Raw genomic sequence first — 13,092 nt, 5'->3', positions numbered from 1 at the left:
TGCGGGCACGAAATCCTGCCGACTACGCCAAAGTTGACGCGCCCCTGGGCCTCCTGGGTCGCGCAGCGTCTCGCGCACGGGGCTTACCCGGAACCGGATCAGATGAGGGTTGTAGTCTTCGAGTGGCGGGGACCCGGTCCGTGCCCAGGGAGTCAAACTCAGTGTGTGGCAGTCTTGATAGATGTTATTTGAGTGTCAACTACGCCACCCGTTGATTTGCAGCTATGGAGCTGCCGCTGCAGGGCAGACCGCTGAGGCCGGTGTAGAATTGTGCAGCGTGATAGTATAACCCCCAACGGGAGGGGTATGGCCTCAGGGCAGCCGACGTGGAAGATGGGGGTAGCAGGAACCACTCAGAGACGGTGCGGTGTAATTCAGGGTCTTTACTGGTAACAACGATAGACCCTCCCGGAGTACTTGCTAGCGAACGGGGCCTGGTCAGTCCTTGAGCAGATGGGATCTCCCCTGGCCAGGCGGAGTTGTAGGCCTCCCAAACTGACTGTACTCTTCTGGCTACCTTGCTAGAAGCGGATATAAGTAGCCCACGTCCCTGAGTGTGCCGTGTGGTGCTCACCCGTATGGCCGGTGACTCGGGGCCTTCTATGGCTTCCGCTCCACGATGGCGGTGCTGGTCCCACGCGTGTGACCTTGCCTTCGGGTTTCTGGGCCTGAGGACCTGAAATCCCCTGCCGGTCGGCTTCTGCTGCTGGGTAAGAGTCAGTCCCCACAGCCTCGGACGCCGGGTCCGGTAAGAAAGCTTCTCAGTCAGGGCGAGCTCTGCAGCTGCCAGCTCCTGACTCGTAGTAGTATTGCTCCCACTGAGCTTCTGCTGTTTCTTCCTATGACTGTTTCTCGTCTCTACTTCTTCTCTACTCCTCACCCTGCCTCAGCCCCGGGTTTATATAGGGGAAGTTCTTCCCCTCCCAAGACTGGGCAGGAGGTGTGGCATGCACAGGATTCCTGACCAAAGGACCTCCCACCTGCTCTCAGACATAACATTACATTACTGTGGGAAACCAGACCCCTGGGGTGCCACACATTCACATATACATAGGGCAAAGGAACAGAACACACAGCACAGAGGACGCTGACTTGTGAAAGCCTAGTACATTACATAGTTGACACCAACCAATGGCACAGATCAGCTGGGCCACATCCAGCACTGGCTGCACTAGTGATAAGTCTACCCTGACAAAAGATCTTCCTTTTTCTAAGGCCACGTTGACACGTTCAGTATTTGGTCAGTATTTTACATCAGTATTTGTAAGCCAAAATCAGAAGTGGAACAATTAGAGGAAAAGTTTAATAGAAACACGTCACCACTTCTGTATTTTTCACCCACTCCTGGTGGCCTAAGGCAATGTTCACACAAGATTTTGAAGCATTTTTTATGCAAATTTTTCAGCTACGTGCAAAATACACTGAAAAATCGCTTAGCGTGAACGTTTTTCTGCCCTTTTTAGTGAAAAAAAGTAGAGCAGTATGTGAAACCCATTTATTTTTGTGATTTTACCAAGTTTACCATCTTGTCTTGGCCACCTGAGATGGCAGTTAGGATTAGTACAGTTTAATTATGGTAAATTAGTGATGCGTAAAAAGTAAACATTGGCCGACCAAGGTGTGAGATTGAACAATACCTGTGGCTGACCAAGGTGTGAGAATGAACAATGCCTGAGCAACTCAATGGCAGACCATAGTGTGAAAGTAAACAGTGTCCTACAAATGCAATGCTCTGCCAATGTCTTAGGTAAACTATTCCAGACCAATTCACCTCTACCCCTGCTGTTACATTTGTAATGTATTTTTTCATGAACATATGTCTTGCATTGGTGACCAGTGTTCATGCTTCTGTGGTGGAAGCAAAATGCACCAAAACCGCAGCAAAAACTGCCACAAAAATGCACCAAAACCTGCGTTTTTGACGCTGCCTCTTTCCTGCCAACAGATCAGGTTTTGCTGCAGAAAAAAACGCTGAAAAAAACATGTGGACATAACCTTATCCTTTCTTCCATTTTAGTTTTATGTTATACCATTGATCAGTACATATAGGTCACTGACCGCTCCTGCCGGCGAATCTCCTGCTTCACGTCAACAGTGCAGCTCCTCCTCTTCTGCATTGCTGTCGATGGGGCATGCCTGCCAACGTCATGCTGATTGACAGCCGGCTTCCCGCAGTTAGGCAGCATGATATTGGCAGTCATGCCCCATCAACAGAACAGCCTGGTCCTGTCAGTGGAAGCCGCAAGATCACGGTCAGGAGCTGTCTGTGACCGCTTTGTGCTGGCAGTGATTGGCGCCGGCCATGACAGGCAGGTGGGTAGCATCTACCTGCCTGTTAGTTCTTAGACCCATAAGAGAAAAGTAAAGTAGTCCCGGGTAACCCCTTTAAAAAACAAATTTTTCCTTCCAGATCATGAAAAGACTGGATCAACACTCAGAGCAAAATTTACATTATTATTTGTTATTTTCTTCTAAAAAAAAGCATCTAAGACCTTTTTTGAAATCATCGATGGTTCCGTTGTGACCTGCTCCTGAGAGAGACTATTCCACAGATTAATAGTTCTTGCCTCCTCTGGAGATTGAACCTTTCTTTCTCCAGACAGAAAGGTGTCCCTCTTGGTTTTAGAGAGGGTTTTACATGTAATATCTTTTTGACCATATTTTTTATATAGGCGATTTATGTACTTGCATGTTGTTATTTAGTCTGTGATCTACAAGTACACCCAGATCCTCCTGTACAAGTGACTCTCCTAGTTTTGCTTCCCTTTGAACATCTGGCACCCTCGTATTATTAGTGCCCAGATGAATAACTTTACATTTATATAATCACTAAAATAGACATGTCAGGGGGGGTGGTGTCAGATCGTCTAAGGTCAAAATACTGTAAGTTTCACGCTTTCATTGATCATCTAAAATTAGTAACGGTTGCACAGTAATGAAATAGGTCTTGCTGAAGGTTTTCTGGCATTTTGCTCATTCGTACAGTAGATAATGCAAAGTATTGGACACATCTGCATAGAATTGGCAATCATCCTGCTCTATACAGATAGAGTTCAGCATGGCAGCTAAAAATAAAGTTTGCATCACAGGTCATCTAAAAATAGTCTGCGCTGAGCTGGCCACCTAATTAAATTGCACTGAATTAATGCAGCGCAGAATATACATAGCCCCTTCTGTTAAAATGCCCTGTAATGAATGTTTCTCTCTGCAGTAATACATTATAGGGCCGTGTGACTTGGAAGGTATTTTACTAAAATGATCATAAAGTCATATATGGAAATATAAAAAAGAATGCAGATGTCATTGAAAAATTAAGCAAGTGCTGCATATTTTAAAAAAGGAATATATAAGAACCATATTAGCAGTATTACAGCTCAGGATCCAATGCAGAATTAGTAACAGTGCCCCCATCTATTACGTACTACTTATGTGGCAGAAGAGCCTATGACCCCAGTTTGACTGCTACCTTTACGCTTAGTGTCCAACCTAATATACAGCCGATAACAGAGGGTTGAGGTGGGGTCAGGAGAAGCCTTTCAGGGTAAACTGGACTGAATAGGATTATTATCTGCAAACATCAAAAGTAAAGTGACCATGTCAACCTAGGAGAGCCCTTTTTAGGATGACATTAGAGCAGTGTGTTTTGCAAGTAATCGTAAAAGGGTGTGGGTAGGTGGTGGTGGGAGGCAGAACTTTGCCACTAGAGGCAGAACATATGCAGTGGAAAGCAAAGAGGAAAAATTAGATGGGGTGACTGGGAATGAAACCTGAAAAAATGGGTGAAAAAGTAAAATGTTACTAAATTATTATTATTATTCTTGGGTCTAAGCAAAAGCATTTTGGTGAAAACCACTATTGTCCCTCTGGGTGGGAAAGATACCAGAATATATGCCATGTGTGCACTCCTTAAAACGTGACCCAATACCTACTTACTACATACATGTGCACATTTATTACATACACACACTCACACGATACAAATCATAAGATCATAAGACCATGGACTGTTTAACTCTTTTTATGCATGTGGATTTTTTCTCTTTGTCCTGTCCTGCTGACTTGACTTAAGCTATACTCCTTACTACTCTTCTACTCTTCTGGATTCCAATTTTGTTCCTTATTCTGACCCTTTGAGTCTGCCAATTCACTCCACCGGCCAGCAACTATTTGTGAACACAACAATGGGGCCTTCAGCGCAATCTCCAGATCCCTGTATAGGTGAAATGGTGAAGACCAAAGAATTCCTTGGACCAGTAGCTTTCTTAAAGACTGTTCATGGAAGAGTTGCCAGGTCTCCTCAAACATTCTCCCCATAGACATTTACATAATAAGGAACTGTAACATGAACAAGTAGTTGGGATCTTCACTGCTACAGGATCTACAGCAACCCATGTCAACAACATGGGAAACCTGAGTCATTGTCAGTCCAGAACATTACAGTGAGACTTGGTCAATTTTCAGTTATTTTAAACTTTATTACAAGTGCATAAGATTGTATTGCTAGAGAGAAGAGACTAATATGCGGTAGATATAGTATATCTCGACTTTAGCGAAGCAGTTGATAAAGTATCAGGCATTCTCTACATGTGTAGCAGCTGTGTATCAGCCACGATACATGCGGCCGCGGGTAGACCAGCATTTGACTTCAGTACGCAGACTACTCTATCCGAACCCGAGCACGCTCGGATAACTCGATATCTGAGCATGCTCGATCATCACTAGCAGGGACTAATGGAATGGTATTTGACAGGGAGAAATGCAAGATTCTACATCTGGGCAAGAAAAACAAAAATTACATCTACAGAATGGGAGGAATAGAACTAAGTAGCAGCACGTCTGAAAAAGACTTGGGAATACTAATAAATCATGAGGTCTAAGGGGTAACATTTCTCCTTATGGAGAGTGACACACCAGCTCTGGCACGTAAAGGTAAGGAGGCTTATTCGCCATGCAATGCTCCTCTGGGAAATTTAAAATGCAAATTGCCTCTTCAGAGTAAAAGAGGACTTGTACTCTGTAGCGTCACCTATTGGAAGCAGCAATCCTACAAGTCACAATCAACCCTTTAACAAGTCGTGCAATATGACTTAGGATAAAAGCCAAAATTCTGATTTGGCTTTTATCCTAAGTCATATTGCACGACTTGTTAAAGGGTTGATTGTGACTTGTAGGATTGCTGCTTCCAATAGGTGGCGCTATAGAGTTCAAGTCCTCTTTTTCTCTGAAGAGGCAATTTGCCTAATAAATCACAGACTTCACATGAATCAATAGTGTGATGCAGCAGCAAAAAAGGCAAACACAGTTCTGGGATGTATTAAGAGAAGCACAGAGTCTAGATCACGTGAAGTAATTATCCCCCTCTACTCCTCCTTGCTCAGACCTCATCTGGAATACTGAGTCCAGTTCTAGACACCACATTTCATTTTAAAAAGGACATGGAAAAACTGGAGCAAGTTCAGAGAAAAGCTACCAGGATGGTGAGCGGACTGACTGCAAACTATGTCCTACGATGAACAATTAAAGGATCTGGGAATGTTTACCTTGCAAAAAAGGTTAAGAAGGAGACCTAGGCTATGTGCCCATGATGCAGAAATGCTGCATATTTTTTCCGCTTCTCCCTGGCAGGAAAAACGCATGCGGATTTTACATGCATTTTTCCTGCCAGGTAGAAGCGTTTGTCAAGCGGTTTTGCATGCATTTCCGCATGCGGGTTATCAAGCGCTTTTCCAAGTTATTTTAGCATCACTTGGAAAAGTGCTTGACAACTTGGTCACACTATATAAATCCATGCAACCGGCATGGATTTATATAGTGTGACCGAGAAATAGTTAAAAAAAAAGAATAAAAATGGTAAAAAATAAAGATTATACTTACCTTCCGATGTCCCTCGGTATTATCTCCGCTCTGTCCGGTCTCCCCGGTGTTTCGCGGTGGTGTTTAAGGACCTGCGGTGACGTCATTGAGTCATGTGACAGGTCACGCGACCGCCGACGTCAGCGGTCGCGTGACCTGTCACATGACTCAATGACGTCATGGCAGGTCCATCACACCACCGAGAGCTGTACAAGAGACTGGACGCATCACTAAGGAGGCCGGGGGACATCGGAAGGTAAGTGTAATCTTTATTTTTGATTCTTTTTTTTATAGGTTCTATGGTACCCGGGTCCGGAGGAGAGTCTCTTCTTCTCCAGACCTGGGTACCATCCGCGCATTGAACCGTGTGATATTCGCATGTGCAGATGCAGTGATGCGGATGTCACGCGGTCCAATGCAAGTCAATGGCGGCGATTACGCTGCGTGTCCGCAAAATTAATGGATATGCTGCATATTTTTCTGCAATGATAATCCGCAGCGGAAATTTCCGCAGCATGTGCACAGCACATGCGGATTATCATTGGGGACCATGGGGCACGTATTACCAAGTGTTTTTTAAGCGTTTTCACTGCGGAAATTCCGCGGCAAAAACGCTTGAAAAACGCATAGTGGGCACGCAGCCATAATAGCCGTCTATAAATATCTGAAGAGATGTCACAGTGTAGAGGGATCATCCTTATTCTCATTTGCACATGGAAACACAAGAAGCAATGGATGAAACTGAAAGGGAGAAGATACTGATTACCGTATTTTTCTGACTATAAGACGCACTTTTTTCCTCCAAAATTTTGGAGGAAAATGGGGGTGCGTCTTATAGTCCGAATGTTGGTGGGGTATATATACAGTTAGGTCCATATATATTTGGACAGAGACAACATTTTTCTAATTTTGGCTCTAGACATTACCACAATGAATTTTAAACAAAACAATTCAGATGCAGTTGAAGTTCAGACTTTCAGCTTTCATTTGAGGGTATCCACATTAAAATTTGATGAAAGGTTTAGGAGTTTCAGCTCCTTAACATGTGCCACCCTGTTTTTAAAGGGACCAAAAGTAATTGGACAGATTAAATAATTGTAAATAAAATGTTCATTTCTAGTACTTGGTTGAAAACCCTTTGTTGGCAATGACTGCCTGAAGTCTTGAACTCATGGACATCACCCGACGCTGTGTTTCCTCCTTTTTGATGCTCTGCCAGGCCTTCACTGCGGTGGTTTTCAGTTGCTGTTTGTTTGTGGGCCTTTCTGTCTGAAGTTTAGTCTTTAACAAGTGAAATGCATGCTCAATTGTGTTGAGATCAGGTGACTGACTTGGCCAGTCAAGAATATTCCGCTTCTTTGCTTTAATAAACTCCTGGGTTGCTTTGGCTTTATGTTTTGGGTCATTGTCCATCTGTAGTATGAAAAGACGACCAATCAGTTTGGCTGCATTTGGCTGGATCTGAGCACACAGTATGGCTCTGAATACATCAGAATTCATTCGGCTGCTTCTGTCCTGTGTCACATCATCAATAAACACTAGCATCTCGGTGGCGCAGTGGTTAGCACTGCAGGTTCAAATCCCACCAAGGACAACATCTGCAAGGAGTTTGTATGTTCTCCCCGTGTTTGCGTGGGTTTTCTCCGGTTTCCTCCCACACTCCAAAGACATACTGAGATGGAATCTAGATTGTGAGCCCCGATGGGGACAGCGACGATAATGTATGTAAAGTGCTGCGGAATATGTTAGCGCTATATGAAAATAAAGATTATTATTATTATAGTGACCCAGTGCCACTGGCAGCCATGCATGCCCAAGCCATCACACTAACTCCGCTGTGTTTTACAGATGATGTAGTATGCTTTGGATCATGAGCTGTACCACGCCTTTGCCATACTTTTCTCTTTCCATCATTCTGGTAGAGGTTGATCTTAGTTTCATCTGTCCAAAGAATGTTCTTCCAGAACTGTGCTGGCTTTTTTAGATATTTTTTAGCAAAGTCCAGTCTAGCCTTTTTATTCTTGATGCTTATGAGTGGCTTGCACCGTGCAGTGAACCCTCTGCATTTACTTTCATGCAGTCTTCTCTTTATGGTAGATTTGGATATTGATACGCCTACCTCCTGGAGAGTGTTGTTCACTTGGTTGGCTGTTGTGAAGGGGTTTCTCTTCACCATGGAGATTATTCTGCGATCATCCACCACTGTTGTCTTCCGTGGGCGCCCAGGTCTTTTTGCATTGATGAGTTCACCAGTGCTTTCTTTCTATCTCAGGATGTACCAAACTGTAGATTTTGCCACTCCTAATATTGTAGCAATTTCTCGGATGGGTTTTTTCTGTTTTTGCAGCTTAAGGATGGCTTGTTTCACCTGCATGGAGAGCTCCTTTGACCGCATGTTTACTTCACAGCAAAACCTTCCAAATGCAAGCACCACACCTCAAATCAACTCCAGGCCTTTTATCTGCTTAATTGAGAATGACATAACGAAGGGATTGCCCACACCTGTCCATGAAATAGCCTTGTAGTCAATTGTCCAATTACTTTTGATCCCTTTAAAAATAGGGTGGCACATGTTAAGGAGCTGAAACTCCTAAACCCTTCATCCAATTTTAATGTGGATACCCTCAAATGAAAGCTGAAAGTCTGAACTTCAACTTCATCTGAATTGTTTTGTTTAAAATTCATTGTGGTAATGTCTAGAACCAAAATTAGAAAAATGTTGTCTCTGTCCAAATATATATGGACCTAACTATATATATATATATATATATATATATATATATATATATATATATATATATATATACTGTGTGGGGGGAGCAGTTGCGGGGGAGGAGCAGGGCACAGGAGGCAGCAGCCGCCTGCTGCAGCCTACACTGTCCCCGCTGCTAAAGAAAATGAATATTCACTGCTCCCCACGCCCATAGGCGTGGGGAGCACTGAATATTCATGCTCCTTAACAGCGGCACACAGTGAATCCGCAGCGCGGCTCCTGCTACTGCCGGGCGATCGCGTGTGCACGCTATTAAAGGGCATGAATATTCACCCCCTTTCCACGCCCATGGGGGCCACGTATAATAGGAAGGGGGGGGCATATTTACCAGCATGGTGGATATTATCAGATTTGGGGGACATTACCCCTATACCAGTGTCAGCAGCAGACCCGCTCCCCCTTAACAGTGCATTGTGACCACATTTTTTTGCTTACATTTTTTTTTCTATTTTCCTCCTCTAAAACCTAGGTGCGTCTTATAGTCCGAAAAACACGGTAGATATTAGGAAAAAAAACTTTTTGACAGTGAGGATGATCAATGAGTGGAACAGGCGGCCACGAGAGGTGGTGAGTTCTCCTTCAATGGAAGTCTTCAAACAGAGACTGGACAGACATCTGTCTGAAATGGTTCAGACCCTGGAGGTCCCTTCCAACTCTAACATTCTAGGATTCTATGATATGAAGAGTGTGCTTTGCTATATCAAGTGGCACAGTTAATTTGCCAGAGCAAGACAGGAGCAGCCAAGACATTGCCAGTGGGCTTCGTAAAGTGTCACAAGTGTAGGGTCACTATACCAACTATCTACCCCTGTTCAAGCCGTTGCTTCATGTGAGACTGTTTGCAACCACCAAGCTTTTTGCCTTTGAAAAGACTGTCACCATCAAGCTTGTTGCCTCCTTATTCTTTTTCTCGGTGCTGTGTAAGCTTGCATTCCTTATGCCATCTCTGAGTGGGAAACCAATCTACTATCAAGAACCAATACATACTATGTATTTAAAGGGGCACGTCATCCTCAACTACCCATTTTAGGTCAGTACTGGCAAAATTAATACCTTTTTTGGATGCATTTGCTTTGTTGAGCCACAGGTGGCACAGGAAGTATAAATTTCTCATATATCCAAATTCAAAGTACAGTTGTATGTTGATCATCATAGTTTTAAATGCTTTATTCCTAAATTATATTTATTACTGTCCCCCGCTGACATCAGTCTGCAGGAAGCACTGTGTTCTTTGTTAGGAATGGAAAATATATGAACCTCACGGTGTTTCTAAACATATCGGAAGATCTGAGACTGTAAATACAGCTTGATTTTTTTTTATAATGACACCTTCTGAAATTTATAATTATTTTCTCTTCGTTCAGTTCCTTTTATCGTTATCTGAGCCCGTGCCTTGTTCCTTATTAACACTACTATGTTTTTAATGTATTGTTCTAGAGATGTGAATATATATCAATGCTTTCTTCTTATTTTCTTTGCAAAAGATGTCTTCTGCCGCATAATATGTGGTGTAAAAGAGTCACACAATGTAACTTTCTTTCTCTTGAGTTGAGATCTAGTAGAAATCAATGTAAATGCCAAGGAGTCATCATTACATCTGCTGAAAATTTCAGGTATTTGTCCAAAAGTGTCAATCATATGCCATATGGTTTTCCAAGGTTATTAACTAATATGGGAAGTCTCTAAAGTTAAATTAAACTTTTAGACTTAATAAGGCTAGTGTACTTACTTTGAAAATCCTTGTCAGAATGGTAGTGTAACTCATTTTATGTTTTCCCGCCTGTTATTATCCAGCTGGACTAATAACACGCTAAATTTACTACTATGAAAACTTTCAAACAGGATTATCTAGCCATTCTGATATGGTAAGTGTACCAGTCTCTTCAGGTACAACAAGTTCTCTGTCCTTCTCACTCTCCCTTTCTCTCTCACTCTCCTTGTTGCTCTTACTCTCACTCTTCCTGTCCCTCTCACTCACTCTCCCTGCCCCTCTCACTCTCCCTGCCCCTCTCACTCTCCCACCCCCTCACTCTCCCTGCCTCTCTCACTCTCCCTGTCCCTCTCACTCTCCCACCCCCTCACTCTCCCTGTCCCTCTCACTCTGCCTGTCCCTCTCACTCTTCCTGCCTCTCACTCTCCCTGTCCCTCCCACTCTCCCTGTCCCCCTCACTCGCCTTGTCCCCCTCACTCTCCCTGTCCATCTCACTCTCCCTGTCCCTCTCACTCTTCCTGCCTCTCATCTCCCTGTCCCTCTCACTCTCCCTGCCCCTCTCACTCTTCCTGTCTCTCACTCTCCCTGTCCCTCTCACTCTCCCTGTCCCTCTCACTCTCCCTGCCCCTCTCCCTCTCCCTCTCCCTGCCCCTCTCACTCTCCCTGTCCCTCTCCCTGTCCCTCTCACTCTCCCTGCCCCTCTCACTCTCCCTGTCCCTCTCACTCTCCCTGTCCCTCTCACTCTCCCTGTCCCTCTCACTCTCCCTGTCCCTCTCCCTGTCCCTCTCGCTCTCCCTGTCCCTCTCGCTCTTCCTGTCCCTCTCACTCTCCCTGTCCCTCTCACTCTCCCTGTCCCTCTCACTCTCCCTGTCGCTCTCACTCTCCCTGTCCCTCTCACTCTCCCTGTCGCTCTCACTCTCCCTGTCGCTCTCACTCTCCCTGATGCTCTCACTCTCCCTGTCGCTCTCACTCTCCCTGTCGCTCTCACTCTTCCTGTCGCTCTCACTCTCCCTGTCCCTCTCACCTCCCTGTCCCTCTCACTCTCCCTGTCCCTCTCATTCTCCCTCTATCTTTTCTCTCTTTCTCATTTCTAGTGTGAAGTCTGGAGGAAGCTCCTGTTAGAGTGAAATTTTTCATCTGGCCCCAATAGAAGAGTTGTTGAATTTTTATTTTTAATTAACAGAATTATTAAATATACAATATCTTCTCTTTCTCTGTCAGTCATTCCTTCTGTTATACAAAATAAAATTACCAATAAATGTCAACTCCAGAGTTCTCCTCTTCTACCAAGTTGTTTGATGTTCTAGGCCAGCATTCCACATTTTAGCTTGTCCTTTTTAGATTCTTTGTTGGCATATTTTGAATGTATACCATATTTACTTGAGATATGGTGGAAACAGCTGGAAGTGCTTAACCCCTTCACCCCCTGCCATTTTCCATTTTTGCGTTTTCGTCCTTTGCTCCCCTTCTTCCCAGCACCATAACTTTTTTTATTTTCTCGTCAGTATGGCCATGTGAGGGCTTATTTTTTGCAGTACAAGTTGTACTTTTGAATGACACCATTGGTTTTACCATATCGTATACTGGAAAACAGGAAAAAAATTCCAAGCACAATGAAATTGCAAAAAAAGTGCAATTTCACAGTTGTTTTTTTTTTTTTACAATTCTCACTAAATGCTAAAACTGACCTGACATTATGATTCTCCAGGTCATTATTAGTTTGTAGATACCAAACATTTATAGGTTAATTTTTATTCAAGTGGTGAAAAAAAATCCAAAGTTTGTTAAAAAAAAAAAAAAAAAAAAAAAAAAAAAAAAAGGCACCATTTTCCGAGACCCGTAGTATCTCCATTTTTTGGGATCTGGGGCCGGGTGAGGGCTTATTTGTTGCGCGCCTAGCTGATGTCTTTATTGATACCATTATGGGGTAGATCCGATGTTTTGATCGCCTGTTATTGCATTTTATTTCAATATTGCTGCAACCAAAAAAAATAATTCTGGTGTTTCGATCCGTTCACAGATCGGATTAATTCTTTTTATATATTGCTAGATCAGGTGATTCTCAATACGGCGATACCAAATATGTGTATATGTGACTTTTTTTATTGTTTTATTTTGAATGGGGAGAAAGGGGGTGATTTAAACTTTTCTTTTTTTAATATTTTTGAAAATATTTTTTTTACTTTACACATGCTTCAATAGTCTCCATGGGGGACTAGAAGCTGCGATCATAAGGTCGCCTATGTATAGTAGAAATGCTCACAGGCTATGAACTCCGACCACTGGCTCCGACAACTGCAGGGGTCTCCTGCAGACCCTGGGTTCTCATGCCAATCCATCGGTGACCCGCAATCATGTGACACAGGCGCCGATGGGCGGGACTTATGATGTCTTTCCATTGCGGCCGTGTTAAATGCTGCTGTCAGAGATTGACAGAGGCATTTAACTTTTAACAACCGCGGGTGGATTGCAGTTCCACCCTCAGCTGTTAGGGACACATGACAGCTGATCAGATGTCCCCAGAAAGGTGCGGGCTCATCGCCGCCAAAGGGAGAGACCCAACATGGGGTTCGGGTTCAAGTTCGGATACAGTTCTGGTATCCGATACAAACTTTGGACTAAAGTTCGGTTGAACCCAACAAACCCGAACATCCACGGGCTCGCTCGTCCCTACTCACAAGTATTGCCACTGTTTACACCTCCAGCAATCACATGTAATTCTTCACTATTGACCAAGAATTTGTTAATAGGACAT

The 13,092-nt window shown here is 43.8% G+C and overlaps 1 pseudogene; it reads left to right on the top strand.

The window, feature by feature from the left end:
- Nucleotides 1–10,488: 10,488 nt before the first annotated feature.
- LOC141161355 (uncharacterized) lies at nucleotides 10,489–11,431 on the top strand (annotated as a pseudogene).
- The last annotated feature ends 1,661 nt before the right edge of the window (nucleotides 11,432–13,092 follow it).

This window comes from Phyllobates terribilis, unplaced genomic scaffold, assembly GCF_046119375.1.
Source record: "Phyllobates terribilis strain yellow unplaced genomic scaffold, ASM4611937v1 Scaffold_9__5_contigs__length_417890890, whole genome shotgun sequence".
Lineage (NCBI taxonomy): Eukaryota > Metazoa > Chordata > Amphibia > Anura > Dendrobatidae > Phyllobates > Phyllobates terribilis.
This window is presented reverse-complemented; position numbering and strand designations above follow the sequence as displayed.